This window comes from Drosophila mojavensis, unplaced genomic scaffold (genome assembly GCF_018153725.1).
Source record: "Drosophila mojavensis isolate 15081-1352.22 unplaced genomic scaffold, ASM1815372v1 contig_292, whole genome shotgun sequence".
Classification (NCBI taxonomy): domain Eukaryota; kingdom Metazoa; phylum Arthropoda; class Insecta; order Diptera; family Drosophilidae; genus Drosophila; species Drosophila mojavensis.
Genome location: NW_025318839.1, coordinates 130427 through 150000, shown reverse-complemented (window position 1 = coordinate 150000; position 19574 = coordinate 130427).

Genomic DNA, 19574 nt, shown 5'->3' with positions numbered 1-19574 from the left:
TTTTCTCTCATATGAACTTGCCTTGCGCAACACCACTCCATATATAGGTTTCTGGACACAATCTCTTTATATACACCATTTTTTCCAAAGGGAACCACTCACCCATATATTGTCATGTATTACATATAATACAATCACTTAACTTCATTATTCTTTATTATATTATATTAATAACCTATGCTGGCAAGGCAACACTCCACATTCACATGAATTTTTCATTTTTAATTTTCTCTCATATGAACTTGCCTTGCGCAACACCACTCCCCTATATAGGTTTCTGGACACAATCTCTTTATATACGCCATTTTTTCCAAAGGGAACCACTCACCCATATATTGTCATGTATTACATATAATACAATCACTTAACTTCATTATTCTTTATTATATTATATTAATAACCTATGCTGGCAAGGCAACACTCCACATTCATATGAATTTTTCATTTTTAATTTTCTCTCATATGAACTTGCCTTGCGCAACACCACTCCCCTATATAGGTTTTTGGACACAACTTGTTTATATACGCCATTTTTCACATGGGGCACCACAGACCTTTGCATTTTCATGTATTATTTTAATGATACAATCACTTAATTTCATTATTCTTTATTTATAATTATATTACATTAATATTCTATGCCTTTCAGAACATCTTAGTTACATATTTTATATTTATATGCTGGAACCGAGGTTCTCTCTATATATTATAAGTGGAACCTCAGTCACATATTTTATATTTATATAGGTGGAACCGAGGTTCTCTCTATATATTATACGTGGAACCACAGTCACATATTTTATATTTATATGCTGGAACCGAGGTTCTCTCTATATATTATTTATAAGTGGAACCTCAGTCACATATTTTATATTTATATAGGTGGAACCGAGGTTCTCTCTATATATTATAAGTGGAACCTCGGTCACATATTTTATATTTATATAGGTGGAACCGAGGTTCTCTCTATATATTATTATAAGTGGAACCTCAGTCACATATTTTATATTTAATTTATATAGGTGGAACCGAGGTTCTCTCTATATATTATTATAAGTGGAACCTCAGTCACATATTTTATATTTATATAGGTGGAACCGAAATTCTCTCTATATATATAATATACAATCATTTAATTTCATTATTCTTTATTATATCATATTAATAACCTATGCTGGCAAGGCAACACTCCACATTCATATGAATTTTTCATTTTTAATTTTCTCTCATATGAACTTGCCTTGCGCAACACCACTCCCCTATATAGGTTTCTGGACACAATCTCTTTATATACGCCATTTTTTCCAAAGGGAACCACTCACCCATATATTGTCATGTATTACATATAATACAATCACTTAACTTCATTATTCTTTATTATATTATATTAATAACCTATGCTGGCAAGGCAACACTCCACATTCATATGAATTTTTCATTTTTAATTTTCTCTCATATGAACTTGCCTTGCGCAACACCACTCCCCTATATAGGTTTTTGGACACAACTTGTTTATATACGCCATTTTTCACATGGGGCACCACAGACCTTTGCATTTTCATGTATTATTTTAATGATACAATCACTTAATTTCATTATTCTTTATTTATAATTATATTACATTAATATTCTATGCCTTTCAGAACATCTTAGTTACATATTTTATATTTATATGCTGGAACCGAGGTTCTCTCTATATATTATAAGTGGAACCTCAGTCACATATTTTATATTTATATAGGTGGAACCGAGGTTCTCTCTATATATTATACGTGGAACCACAGTCACATATTTTATATTTATATGCTGGAACCGAGGTTCTCTCTATATATTATTTATAAGTGGAACCTCAGTCACATATTTTATATTTATATAGGTGGAACCGAGGTTCTCTCTATATATTATAAGTGGAACCTCGGTCACATATTTTATATTTATATAGGTGGAACCGAGGTTCTCTCTATATATTATTATAAGTGGAACCTCAGTCACATATTTTATATTTAATTTATATAGGTGGAACCGAGGTTCTCTCTATATATTATTATAAGTGGAACCTCAGTCACATATTTTATATTTATATAGGTGGAACCGAAATTCTCTCTATATATATAATATATACAATCATTTAATTTCATTATTCTTTATTATATCATATTAATAACCTATGCTGGCAAGGCAACACTCCACATTCATATGAATTTTTCATTTTTAATTTTCTCTCATATGAACTTGCCTTGCGCAACACCACTCCCCTATAAGGTTTCTGGACACAATCTCTTTATATACGCCATTTTTTCCAAAGGGAACCACTCACCCATATATTGTCATGTATTACATATAATACAATCACTTAACTTCATTATTCTTTATTATATTATATTAATAACCTATGCTGGCAAGGCAACACTCCACATTCATATGAATTTTTCATTTTTAATTTTCTCTCATATGAACTTGCCTTGCGCAACACCACTCCCCTATATAGGTTTTTGGACACAACTTGTTTATATACGCCATTTTTCACATGGGGCACCACAGACCTTTGCATTTTCATGTATTATTTTAATGATACAATCACTTAATTTCATTATTCTTTATTTATAATTATATTACATTAATATTCTATGCCTTTCAGAACATCTTAGTTACATATTTTATATTTATATGCTGGAACCGAGGTTCTCTCTATATATTATAAGTGGAACCTCAGTCACATATTTTATATTTATATAGGTGGAACCGAGGTTCTCTCTATATATTATACGTGGAACCACAGTCACATATTTTATATTTATATGCTGGAACCGAGGTTCTCTCTATATATTATTTATAAGTGGAACCTCAGTCACATATTTTATATTTATATAGGTGGAACCGAGGTTCTCTCTATATATTATAAGTGGAACCTCGGTCACATATTTTTATATTTATATAGGTGGAACCGAGGTTCTCTCTATATATTATTATAAGTGGAACCTCAGTCACATATTTTATATTTAATTTATATAGGTGGAACCGAGGTTCTCTCTATATATTATTATAAGTGGAACCTCAGTCACATATTTTATATTTATATAGGTGGAACCGAAATTCTCTCTATATATATAATATACAATCATTTAATTTCATTATTCTTTATTATATCATATTAATAACCTATGCTGGCAAGGCAACACTCCACATTCATATGAATTTTTCATTTTTAATTTTCTCTCATATGAACTTGCCTTGCGCAACACCACTCCCCTATATAGGTTTCTGGACACAATCTTTTTATATACGCCATTTTTTCCAAAGGGGAACCACTCACCCATATATTGTCATGTATTACATATAATACAATCACTTAACTTCATTATTCTTTATTATATTATATTAATAACCTATGCTGGCAAGGTAACACTCCACATTCATATGAATTTTTCATTTTTAATTTTCTCTCATATGAACTTGCCTTGCGCAACACCACTCCCCTTTTTTCGATCCATTTTCACATGCAAAGACCTTTGCATTTTCATGTATTATTTTAATGATACAATCACTTAATTTCATTATTCTTTATTTATAATTATATTACATTAATATTCTATGCCTTTCAGAACATCTTAGTTACATATTTTATATTTATATGCTGGAACCGAGGTTCTCTCTATATATTATAAGTGGAACCTCAGTCACATATTTTATATTTATATAGGTGGAACCGAGGTTCTCTCTATATATTATACGTGGAACCACAGTCACATATTTTATATTTATATGCTGGAACCGAGGTTCTCTCTATATATTATTTATAAGTGGAACCTCAGTCACATATTTTATATTTATATAGGTGGAACCGAGGTTCTCTCTATATATTATAAGTGGAACCTCGGTCACATATTTTATATTTATATAGGTGGAACCGAGGTTCTCTCTATATATTATTATAAGTGGAACCTCAGTCACATATTTTATATTTAATTTATATAGGTGGAACCGAGGTTCTCTCTATATATTATTATAAGTGGAACCTCAGTCACATATTTTATATTTATATAGGTGGAACCGAAATTCTCTCTATATATATAATATACAATCATTTAATTTCATTATTCTTTATTATATCATATTAATAACCTATGCTGGCAAGGCAACACTCCACATTCATATGAATTTTTCATTTTTAATTTTCTCTCATATGAACTTGCCTTGCGCAACACCACTCCCCTATATAGGTTTCTGGACACAATCTCTTTATATACGCCATTTTTTCCAAAGGGAACCACTCACCCATATATTGTCATGTATTACATATAATACAATCACTTAACTTCATTATTCTTTATTATATTATATTAATAACCTATGCTGGCAAGGCAACACTCCACATTCATATGAATTTTTCATTTTTAATTTTCTCTCATATGAACTTGCCTTGCGCAACACCACTCCCCTATATAGGTTTTTGGACACAACTTGTTTATATACGCCATTTTTCACATGGGGCACCACAGACCTTTGCATTTTCATGTATTATTTTAATGATACAATCACTTAATTTCATTATTCTTTATTTATAATTATATTACATTAATATTCTATGCCTTTCAGAACATCTTAGTTACATATTTTATATTTATATGCTGGAACCGAGGTTCTCTCTATATATTATAAGTGGAACCTCAGTCACATATTTTATATTTATATAGGTGGAACCGAGGTTCTCTCTATATATTATACGTGGAACCACAGTCACATATTTTATATTTATATGCTGGAACCGAGGTTCTCTCTATATATTATTTATAAGTGGAACCTCAGTCACATATTTTATATTTATATAGGTGGAACCGAGGTTCTCTCTATATATTATAAGTGGAAACCTCGGTCACATATTTTATATTTATATAGGTGGAACCGAGGTTCTCTCTATATATTATTATAAGTGGAACCTCAGTCACATATTTTATATTTAATTTATATAGGTGGAACCGAGGTTCTCTCTATATATTATTATAAGTGGAACCTCAGTCACATATTTTATATTTATATAGGTGGAACCGAAATTCTCTCTATATATATAATATACAATCATTTAATTTCATTATTCTTTATTATATCATATTAATAACCTATGCTGGCAAGGCAACACTCCACATTCATATGAATTTTTCATTTTTAATTTTCTCTCATATGAACTTGCCTTGCACAAAACACCACTCCCCTAATATATAGGTTTTTGGACACAACTCTCTTTATATACGCCATTTTTTCATTTTTTATTTTTTTTCTTTAAAAATTTTCTTTCGCAACACCACTCCCCTATATAGGTTTTTGGACACAACTTGTTTATATACGCCATTTTACCTCAATTTTCATGTATTATTTTTAATGATACAATCACTTAATTTCATTATTCTTTATTTATAATTATATTACATTAATATTCTATGCCTTTCAGAACATCTTAGTTACATATTTTATATTTATATGCTGGAACCGAGGTTCTCTCTATATATTATAAGTGGAACCTCAGTCACATATTTTATATTTATATAGGTGGAACCGAGGTTCTCTCTATATATTATACGTGGAACCACAGTCACATATTTTATATTTATATGCTGGAACCGAGGTTCTCTCTATATTATTTATAAGTGGAACCTCAGTCACATATTTTATATTTATATAGGTGGAAACCGAGGTTCTCTCTATATATTATAAGTGGAACCTCGGTCACATATTTTATATTTATAAGGAACAGGTTCTTTATATATTATTATAAGTGGAACCTCAGTCATCACTATATTTTATATTATATTTATATAGGTGGAACCGAGGTTCTCTCTATATATTATTATAAGTGGAACCTCAGTCACATATTTTATATTTAATTATATAGGTGGAACCGAGGTTCTCTCTATATATTATTATAAGTGGGAACCTCAGTCACATATTTTATATTTATATAGGTGGAACCTGAAATTCTCTATATATATAATATACAATCATTTAATTTCATTATTCTTTATTATATCATATTAATAACCTATGCTGGCAAGGCAACACTCCACATTCATATGAATTTTTCATTTTTAATTTTTATTTTCTCATATGAACTTGCCTTGCGCAACACCACTCCCCTATATAGGTTTCTGGACACAATCTCTTTATATACGCCATTTTTTCCAAAGGGAACCACTCACCCATATATTGTCATGTATTACATATAATACAATCACTTAACTTCATTATTCTTTATTATATTATATTAATAACCTATGCTGGCAAGGCAACACTCCACATTCATATGAATTTTTCATTTTTAATTTTCTCTCATATGAACTTGCCTTGCGCAACACCACTCCCCTATATAGGTTTTTGGACACAACTTGTTTATATACGCCATTTTTCACATGGGGCACCACAGACCTTTGCATTTTCATGTATTATTTTAATGATACAATCACTTAATTTCATTATTCTTTATTTATAATTATATTACATTAATATTCTATGCCTTTCAGAACATCTTAGTTACATATTTTATATTTATATGCTGGAACCGAGGTTCTCTCTATATATTATAAGTGGAACCTCAGTCACATATTTTATATTTATATAGGTGGAACCGAGGTTCTCTCTATATATTATACGTGGAACCACAGTCACATATTTTATATTTATATGCTGGAACCGAGGTTCTCTCTATATATTATTTATAAGTGGAACCTCAGTCACATATTTTATATTTATATAGGTGGAACCGAGGTTCTCTCTATATATTATAAGTGGAACCTCGGTCACATATTTTATATTTATATAGGTGGAACCGAGGTTCTCTCTATATATTATTATAAGTGGAACCTCAGTCACATATTTTATATTTAATTTATATAGGTGGAACCGAGGTTCTCTCTATATATTATTATAAGTGGAACCTCAGTCACATATTTTATATTTATATAGGTGGAACCGAAATTCTCTCTATATATATAATATACAATCATTTAATTTCATTATTCTTTATTATATCATATTAATAACCTATGCTGGCAAGGCAACACTCCACATTCATATGAATTTTTCATTTTTAATTTTCTCTCATATGAACTTGCCTTGCGCAACACCACTCCCCTATATAGGTTTCTGGACACAATCTCTTTATATACGCCATTTTTTCCAAAGGGAAACCACTCACCCATATATTGTCATGTATTACATATAATACAATCACTTAACTTCATTATTCTTTATTATATTATATTAATAACCTATGCTGGCAAGGCAACACTCCACATTCATATGAATTTTTCATTTTTAATTTTCTCTCATATGAACTTGCCTTGCGCAACACCACTCCCCTATATAGGTTTTTGGACACAACTTGTTTATATACGCCATTTTTCACATGGGGCACCACAGACCTTTGCATTTTCATGTATTATTTTAATGATACAATCACTTAATTTCATTATTCTTTATTTATAATTATATTACATTAATATTCTATGCCTTTCAGAACATCTTAGTTACATATTTTATATTTATATGCTGGAACCGAGGTTCTCTCTATATATTATAAGTGGAACCTCAGTCACATATTTTATATTTATATAGGTGGAACCGAGGTTCTCTCTATATATTATACGTGGAACCACAGTCACATATTTTATATTTATATGCTGGAACCGAGGTTCTCTCTATATATTATTTATAAGTGGAACCTCAGTCACATATTTTATATTTATAAGGTGGAACCGAGGTTCTCTCTATATATTATAAGTGGAACCTCGGTCACATATTTTATATTTATATAGGTGGAACCGAGGTTCTCTCTATATATTATTATAAGTGGAACCTCAGTCACATATTTTATATTTAATTTATATAGGTGGAACCGAGGTTCTCTCTATATATTATTATAAGTGGAACCTCAGTCACATATTTTATATTTATATAGGTGGAACCGAAATTCTCTCTATATATATAATATACAATCATTTAATTTCATTATTCTTTATTATATCATATTAATAACCTATGCTGGCAAGGCAACACTCCACATTCATATGAATTTTTCATTTTTAATTTTCTCTCATATGAACTTGCCTTGCGCAACACCACTCCCCTATATAGGTTTCTGGACACAACCTCTTTATATACGCCATTTTTTCCAAAGGGAACCACTCACCCATATATTGTCATGTATTACATATAATACAATACACTTAACTTCATTATTCTTTATTATATTATATTAATAACCTATGCTGGCAAGACACTCCACATTCATTATTCATTTTTCATTTTTAATTCTCATATGGACTTACTTGCCTTGCGCAACACCACTCCTATATAGGTTTTTGGACACAACTTGTTTATATACGCCATTTTTCACATGGGGGGACCACAGACCTTTTATTCATGTATTATTTTAATGATACAATCACTTAATTTCATTATTCTTTATTTATAATTATATTACATTAATATTCTATGCCTTTCAGAACATCTTAGTTACATATTTTATATTTATATGCTGGAACCGAGGTTCTCTCTATATATTATAAGTGGAACCTCAGTCACATATTTTATATTTATATAGGTGGAACCGAGGTTCTCTCTATATATTATACGTGGAACCACAGTCACATATTTTATATTTATATGCTGGAACCGAGGTTCTCTCTATATATTATTTATAAGTGGAACCTCAGTCACATATTTTATATTTATATAGGTGGAACCGAGGTTCTCTCTATATATTATAAGTGGAACCTCGGTCACATATTTTATATTTATATAGGTGGAACCGAGGTTCTCTCTATATATTATTATAAGTGGAACCTCAGTCACATATTTTATATTTAATTTATATAGGTGGAACCGAGGTTCTCTCTATATATTATTATAAGTGGAACCTCAGTCACATATTTTATATTTATATAGGTGGAACCGAAATTCTCTCTATATATATAATATACAATCATTTAATTTCATTATTCTTTATTATATCATATTAATAACCTATGCTGGCAAGGCAACACTCCACATTCATATGAATTTTTCATTTTTAATTTTCTCTCATATGAACTTGCCTTGCGCAACACCACTCCCCTATATAGGTTTCTGGACACAATCTCTTTATATACGCCATTTTTTCCAAAGGGAACCACTCACCCATATATTGTCATGTATTACATATAATACAATCACTTAACTTCATTATTCTTTATTATATTATATTAATAACCTATGCTGGCAAGGCAACACTCCACATTCATATGAATTTTTCATTTTTAATTTTCTCTCATATGAACTTGCCTTGCGCAACACCACTCCCCTATATAGGTTTTTGGACACAACTTGTTTATATACGCCATTTTTCACATGGGGCACCACAGACCTTTGCATTTTCATGTATTATTTTAATGATACAATCACTTAATTTCATTATTCTTTATTTATAATTATATTACATTAATATTCTATGCCTTTCAGAACATCTTAGTTACATATTTTATATTTATATGCTGGAACCGAGGTTCTCTCTATATATTATAAGTGGAACCTCAGTCACATATTTTATATTTATATAGGTGGAACCGAGGTTCTCTCTATATATTATACGTGGAACCACAGTCACATATTTTATATTTATATGCTGGAACCGAGGTTCTCTCTATATATTATTTATAAGTGGAACCTCAGTCACATATTTTATATTTATATAGGTGGAACCGAGGTTCTCTCTATATATTATAAGTGGAACCTCGGTCACATATTTTATATTTATATAGGTGGAACCGAGGTTCTCTCTATATATTATTATAAGTGGAACCTCAGTCACATATTTTATATTTAATTTATATAGGTGGAACCGAGGTTCTCTCTATATATTATTATAAGTGGAACCTCAGTCACATATTTTATATTTATATAGGTGGAACCGAAATTCTCTCTATATATATAATATACAATCATTTAATTTCATTATTCTTTATTATATCATATTAATAACCTATGCTGGCAAGGCAACACTCCACATTCATATGAATTTTTCATTTTTAATTTTCTCTCATATGAACTTGCCTTGCGCAACACCACTCCCCTATATAGGTTTCTGGACACAATCTCTTTATATACGCCATTTTTTCCAAAGGGAACCACTCACCCATATATTGTCATGTATTACATATAATACAATCACTTAACTTCATTATTCTTTATTATATTATATTAATAACCTATGCTGGCAAGGCAACACTCCACATTCATATGAATTTTTCATTTTTAATTTTCTCTCATATGAACTTGCCTTGCGCAACACCACTCCCCTATATAGGTTTTTGGACACAACTTGTTTATATACGCCATTTTTCACATGGGGCACCACAGACCTTTGCATTTTCATGTATTATTTTAATGATACAATCACTTAATTTCATTATTCTTTATTTATAATTATATTACATTAATATTCTATGCCTTTCAGAACATCTTAGTTACATATTTTATATTTATATAGCTGGAACCGAGGTTCTCTCTATATATTATAAGTGGAACCTCAGTCACATATTTTATATTTATATAGGTGGAACCGAGGTTCTCTCTATATATTATACGTGGAACCACAGTCACATATTTTATATTTATATGCTGGAACCGAGGTTCTCTCTATATATTATTTATAAGTGGAACCTCAGTCACATATTTTATATTTATATAGGTGGAACCGAGGTTCTCTCTATATATTATAAGTGGAACCTCGGTCACATATTTTATATTTATATAGGTGGAACCGAGGTTCTCTCTATATATTATTATAAGTGGAACCTCAGTCACATATTTTATATTTAATTTATATAGGTGGAACCGAGGTTCTCTCTATATATTATTATAAGTGGAACCTCAGTCACATATTTTATATTTATATAGGTGGAACCGAAATTCTCTCTATATATATAATATACAATCATTTAATTTCATTATTCTTTATTATATCATATTAATAACCTATGCTGGCAAGGCAACACTCCACATTCATATGAATTTTTCATTTTTAATTTTCTCTCATATGAACTTGCCTTGCGCAACACCACTCCCCTATATAGGTTTCTGGACACAATCTCTTTATATACGCCATTTTTTCCAAAGGGAACCACTCACCCATATATTGTCATGTATTACATATAATACAATCACTTAACTTCATTATTCTTTATTATATTATATTAATAACCTATGCTGGCAAGGCAACACTCCACATTCATATGAATTTTTCATTTTTAATTTTCTCTCATATGAACTTGCCTTGCGCAACACCACTCCCCTATATAGGTTTTTGGACACAACTTGTTTATATACGCCATTTTTCACATGGGGCACCACAGACCTTTGCATTTTCATGTATTATTTTAATGATACAATCACTTAATTTCATTATTCTTTATTTATAATTATATTACATTAATATTCTATGCCTTTCAGAACATCTTAGTTACATATTTTATATTTATATGCTGGAACCGAGGTTCTCTCTATATATTATAAGTGGAACCTCAGTCACATATTTTATATTTATATAGGTGGAACCGAGGTTCTCTCTATATATTATACGTGGAACCACAGTCACATATTTTATATTTATATGCTGGAACCGAGGTTCTCTCTATATATTATTTATAAGTGGAACCTCAGTCACATATTTTATATTTATATAGGTGGAACCGAGGTTCTCTCTATATATTATAAGTGGAACCTCGGTCACATATTTTATATTTATATAGGTGGAACCGAGGTTCTCTCTATATATTATTATAAGTGGAACCTCAGTCACATATTTTATATTTAATTTATATAGGTGGAACCGAGGTTCTCTCTATATATTATTATAAGTGGAACCTCAGTCACATATTTTATATTTATATAGGTGGAACCGAAATTCTCTCTATATATATAATATACAATCATTTAATTTCATTATTCTTTATTATATCATATTAATAACCTATGCTGGCAAGGCAACACTCCACATTCATATGAATTTTTCATTTTTAATTTTCTCTCATATGAACTTGCCTTGCGCAACACCACTCCCCTATATAGGTTTCTGGACACAATCTCTTTATATACGCCATTTTTTCCAAAGGGAACCACTCACCCATATATTGTCATGTATTACATATAATACAATCACTTAACTTCATTATTCTTTATTATATTATATTAATAACCTATGCTGGCAAGGCAACACTCCACATTCATATGAATTTTTCATTTTTAATTTTCTCTCATATGAACTTGCCTTGCGCAACACCACTCCCCTATATAGGTTTTTGGACACAACTTGTTTATATACGCCATTTTTCACATGGGGCACCACAGACCTTTGCATTTTCATGTATTATTTTAATGATACAATCACTTAATTTCATTATTCTTTATTTATAATTATATTACATTAATATTCTATGCCTTTCAGAACATCTTAGTTACATATTTTATATTTATATGCTGGAACCGAGGTTCTCTCTATATATTATAAGTGGAACCTCAGTCACATATTTTATATTTATATAGGTGGAACCGAGGTTCTCTCTATATATTATACGTGGAACCACAGTCACATATTTTATATTTATATGCTGGAACCGAGGTTCTCTCTATATATTATTTATAAGTGGAACCTCAGTCACATATTTTATATTTATATAGGTGGAACCGAGGTTCTCTCTATATATTATAAGTGGAACCTCGGTCACATATTTTATATTTATATAGGTGGAACCGAGGTTCTCTCTATATATTATTATAAGTGGAACCTCAGTCACATATTTTATATTTAATTTATATAGGTGGAACCGAGGTTCTCTCTATATATTATTATAAGTGGAACCTCAGTCACATATTTTATATTTATATAGGTGGAACCGAAATTCTCTCTATATATATAATATACAATCATTTAATTTCATTATTCTTTATTATATCATATTAATAACCTATGCTGGCAAGGCAACACTCCACATTCATATGAATTTTTCATTTTTAATTTTCTCTCATATGAACTTGCCTTGCGCAACACCACTCCCCTATATAGGTTTCTGGACACAATCTCTTTATATACGCCATTTTTTCCAAAGGGAACCACTCACCCATATATTGTCATGTATTACATATAATACAATCACTTAACTTCATTATTCTTTATTATATTATATTAATAACCTATGCTGGCAAGGCAACACTCCACATTCATATGAATTTTTCATTTTTAATTTTCTCTCATATGAACTTGCCTTGCGCAACACCACTCCCCTATATAGGTTTCTGGACACAATCTCTTTATATACGCCATTTTTTCCAAAGGGAACCACTCACCCATATATTGTCATGTATTACATATAATACAATCACTTAACTTCATTATTCTTTATTATATTATATTAATAACCTATGCTGGCAAGGCAACACTCCACATTCATATGAATTTTTCATTTTTAATTTTCTCTCATATGAACTTGCCTTGCGCAACACCACTCCCCTATATAGGTTTTTGGACACAACTTGTTTATATACGCCATTTTTCACATGGGGCACCACAGACCCTTTGCATTTTCATGTATTATTTTAATGATACAATCACTTAATTTCATTATTCTTTATTTATAATTATATTACATTAATATTCTATGCCTTTCAGAACATCTTAGTTACATATTTTATATTTATATGCTGGAACCGAGGATCTCTCTATATATTATAAGTGGAACCTCAGTCACATATTTTATATTTATATAGGTGGAACCGAGGTTCTCTCTATATATTATACGTGGAACCACAGTCACATATTTTATATTTATATGCTGGAACCGAGGTTCTCTCTATATATTATTTATAAGTGGAACCTCAGTCACATATTTTATATTTATATAGGTGGAACCGAGGTTCTCTCTATATATTATAAGTGGAACCTCGGTCACATATTTTATATTTATATAGGTGGAACCGAGGTTCTCTCTATATATTATTATAAGTGGAACCTCAGTCACATATTTTATATTTAATTTATATAGGTGGAACCGAGGTTCTCTCTATATATTATTATAAGTGGAACCTCAGTCACATATTTTATATTTATATAGGTGGAACCGAAATTCTCTCTATATATATAATATACAATCATTTAATTTCATTATTCTTTATTATATCATATTAATAACCTATGCTGGCAAGGCAACACTCCACATTCATATGAATTTTTCATTTTTAATTTTCTCTCATATGAACTTGCCTTGCGCAACACCACTCCCCTATATAGGTTTCTGGACACAATCTCTTTATATACACCATTTTTTCCAAAGGGAACCACTCACCCATATATTGTCATGTATTACATATAATACAATCACTTAACTTCATTATTCTTTATTATATTATATTAATAACCTATGCTGTCAAGGCAACACTCCACATTCATATGAATTTTTCATTTTTAATTTTCTCTCATATGAACTTGCCTTGCGCAACACCACTCCCCTATATAGGTTTTTGGACACAACTTGTTTATATACGCCATTTTTCACAAGGGGAACCACAGACCTTTGCATTTTCATGTATTATTTCAATAATGCAATCCATTTAACTTCATTATTCTTTATTATATTATTATAATAATCTATGCTGGCAAGGCAACACTCCACATTCATATGAATTTTTCATTTTTAATTTTCTCTCATATGAACTTGCCTTGCGCAACACCACTCCCCTATATAGGTTTCTGGACACAATCTCTTTATATACGCCATTTTTTCCAAAGGGAACCACTCACCCATATATTGTCATGTATTACATATAATACAATCACTTAACTTCATTATTCTTTATTATATTATATTAATAACCTATGCTGGCAAGGCAACACTCCACATTCATATGAATTTTTCATTTTTAATTTTCTCTCATATGAACTTGCCTTGCGCAACACCACTCCCCTATATAGGTTTTTGGACACAACTTGTTTATATACGCCATTTTTCACATGGGGCACCACAGACCTTTGCATTTTCATGTATTATTTTAATGATACAATCACTTAATTTCATTATTCTTTATTTATAATTATATTACATTAATATTCTATGCCTTTCAGAACATCTTAGTTACATATTTTATATTTATATGCTGGAACCGAGGTTCTCTCTATATATTATAAGTGGAACCTCAGTCACATATTTTATATTTATATAGGTGGAACCGAGGTTCTCTCTATATATTATACGTGGAACCACAGTCACATATTTTATATTTATATGCTGGAACCGAGGTTCTCTCTATATATTATTTATAAGTGGAACCTCAGTCACATATTTTATATTTATATAGGTGGAACCGAGGTTCTCTCTATATATTATAAGTGGAACCTCGGTCACATATTTTATATTTATATAGGTGGAACCGAGGTTCTCTCTATATATTATTATAAGTGGAACCTCAGTCACATATTTTATATTTAATTTATATAGGTGGAACCGAGGTTCTCTCTATATATTATTATAAGTGGAACCTCAGTCACATATTTTATATTTATATAGGTGGAACCGAAATTCTCTCTATATATATAATATACAATCATTTAATTTCATTATTCTTTATTATATCATATTAATAACCTATGCTGGCAAGGCAACACTCCACATTCATATGAATTTTTCATTTTTAATTTTCTCTCATATGAACTTGCCTTGCGCAACACCACTCCCCTATAGGGTTTCTGGACACAATCTCTTTATATACGCCATTTTTTCCAAAGGGAACCACTCACCCATATATTGTCATGTATTACATATAATACAATCACTTAACTTCATTATTCTTTATTATATTATATTAATAACCTATGCTGGCAAGGCAACACTCCACATTCATATGAATTTTTCATTTTTAATTTTCTCTCATATGAACTTGCCTTGCGCAACACCACTCCCCTATATAGGTTTTTGGACACAACTTGTTTATATACGCCATTTTTCACATGGGGGCACCACAGACCTTTGCATTTTCATGTATTATTTTAATGATACAATCACTTAATTTCATTATTCTTTATTTATAATTATATTACATTAATATTCTATGCCTTTCAGAACATCTTAGTTACATATTTTATATTTATATGCTGGAACCGAGGTTCTCTCTATATATTATAAGTGGAACCTCAGTCACATATTTTATATTTATATAGGTGGAACCGAGGTTCTCTCTATATATTATACGTGGAACCACAGTCACATATTTTTATATTTATATGCTGGAACCGAGGTTCTCTCTATATATTATTTATAAGTGGAACCTCAGTCACATATTTTATATTTATATAGGTGGAACCGAGGTTCTCTCTATATATTATAAGTGGAACCTCGGTCACATATTTTATATTTATATAGGTGGAACCGAGGTTCTCTCTATATATTATTATAAGTGGAACCTCAGTCACATATTTTATATTTAATTTATATAGGTGGAACCGAGGTTCTCTCTATATATTATTATAAGTGGAACCTCAGTCACATATTTTATATTTATATAGGTGGAACCGAAATTCTCTCTATATATATAATATACAATCATTTAATTTCATTATTCTTTATTATATCATATTAATAACCTATGCTGGCAAGGCAACACTCCACATTCATATGAATTTTTCATTTTTAATTTTCTCTCATATGAACTTGCCTTGCGCAACACCACTCCCCTATATGGTTTTTGGACACAACTTGTTTATATACGCCATTTTTCACATGGGGCACCACAGACCTTTGCATTTTCATGTATTATTTTAATGATACAATCACTTAATTTCATTATTCTTTATTTATAATTATATTACATTAATATTCTATGCCTTTCAGAACATCTTAGTTACATATTTTATATTTATATGCTGGAACCGAGGTTCTCTCTATATATTATAAGTGGAACCTCAGTCACATATTTTATATTTATATAGGTGGAACCGAGGTTCTCTCTATATATTATACGTGGAACCACAGTCACATATTTTATATTTATATGCTGGAACCGAGGTTCTCTCTATATATTATTTATAAGTGGAACCTCAGTCACATATTTTATATTTATATAGGTGGAACCGAGGTTCTCTCTATATATTATAAGTGGAACCTCGGTCACATATTTTATATTTATATAGGTGGAACCGAGGTTCTCTCTATATATTATTATAAGTGGAACCTCAGTCACATATTTTATATTTAATTTATATAGGTGGAACCGAGGTTCTCTCTATATATTATTATAAGTGGAACCTCAGTCACATATTTTATATTTATATAGGTGGAACCGAAATTCTCTCTATATATATAATATACAATCATTTAATTTCATTATTCTTTATTATATCATATTAATAACCTATGCTGGCAAGGCAACACTCCACATTCATATGAATTTTTCATTTTTAATTTTCTCTCATATGAACTTGCCTTGCGCAACACCACTCCCCTATATAGGTTTCTGGACACAATCTCTTTATATACGCCATTTTTTCCAAAGGGAACCACTCACCCATATATTGTCATGTATTACATATAATACAATCACTTAACTTCATTATTCTTTATTATATTATATTAATAACCTATGCTGGCAAGGCAACACTCCACATTCATATGAATTTTTCATTTTTAATTTTCTCTCATATGAACTTGCCTTGCGCAACACCACTCCCCTATATAGGTTTTTGGACACAACTTGTTTATATACGCCATTTTTCACATGGGGCACCACAGACCTTTGCATTTTCATGTATTATTTTAATGATACAATCACTTAATTTCATTATTCTTTATTTATAATTATATTACATTAATATTCTATGCCTTTCAGAACATCTTAGTTACATATTTTATATTTATATGCTGGAACCGAGGTTCTCTCTATATATTATAAGTGGAACCTCAGTCACATATTTTATATTTATATAGGTGGAACCGAGGTTCTCTCTATATATTATACGTGGAACCACAGTCACATATTTTATATTTATATGCTGGAACCGAGGTTCTCTCTATATATTATTTATAAGTGGAACCTCAGTCACATATTTTATATTTATATAGGTGGAACCGAGGTTCTCTCTATATATTATAAGTGGAACCTCGGTCACATATTTTATATTTATATAGGTGGAACCGAGGTTCTCTCTATATATTATTATAAGTGGAACCTCAGTCACATATTTTATATTTAATTTATATAGGTGGAACCGAGGTTCTCTCTATATATTATTATAAGTGGAACCTCAGTCACATATTTTATATTTATATAGGTGGAACCGAAATTCTCTCTATATATATAATATACAATCATTTAATTTCATTATTCTTTATTATATCATATTAATAACCTATGCTGGCAAGGCAACACTCCACATTCATATGAATTTTTCATTTTTAATTTTCTCTCATATGAACTTGCCTTGCGCAACACCACTCCCCTATATAGGTTTTTGGACAAACTTTTTATATACGCCATTTTTCACATGGGACCACAGACCTTTGCATTTTCATGTATTATTTTAATGATACAATCACTTAATTTCATTATTCTTTATTTATAATTATATTACATTAATATTCTATGCCTTTATCTTAGTTACATATTTTATATTTATATGCTGGAACCGAGGTTCTCTATTATATATATTTTATATTATATAAGTGGAACCTCAGTCACATATTTTATATTTATATAGGTGGAACCCAGTCACATATTTTATATTTATATAATATAATATACAATCATTTAATTTCATTATTCTTTATTATATCATATTAATAACCTATGCTGGCAAGGCAACACTCCACATTCATATGAATTTTTCATTTTTAATTTTCTCTCATATGAACTTGCCTTGCGCAACACCACTCCATATAGGTTTCTGGACACAATCTCTTTATATACGCCATTTTTTCCAAAGGGAACCACTCACCCATATATTGTCATGTATTACATATAATACAATCACTTAACTTCATTATTCTTTATTATATTATATTAATAACCTATGCTGGCAAGGCAACACTCCACATTCATATGAATTTTTCATTTTTAATTTTCTCTCATATGAACTTGCCTTGCGCAACACCACTCCCCTATATAGGTTTTTGGACACAACTTGTTTATATACGCCATTTTTCACATGGGGCACCACAGACCTTTGCATTTTCATGTATTATTTTAATGATACAATCACTTAATTTCATTATTCTTTATTTATAATTATATTACATTAATATTCTATGCCTTTCAGAACATCTTAGTTACATATTTTATATTTATATGCTGGAACCGAGGTTCTCTCTATATATTATAAGTGGAACCTCAGTCACATATTTTATATTTATATAGGTGGAACCGAGGTTCTCTCTATATATTATACGTGGAACCACAGTCACATATTTTATATTTATATGCTGGAACCGAGGTTCTCTCTATATATTATTTATAAGTGGAACCTCAGTCACATATTTTATATTTATATAGGTGGAACCGAGGTTCTC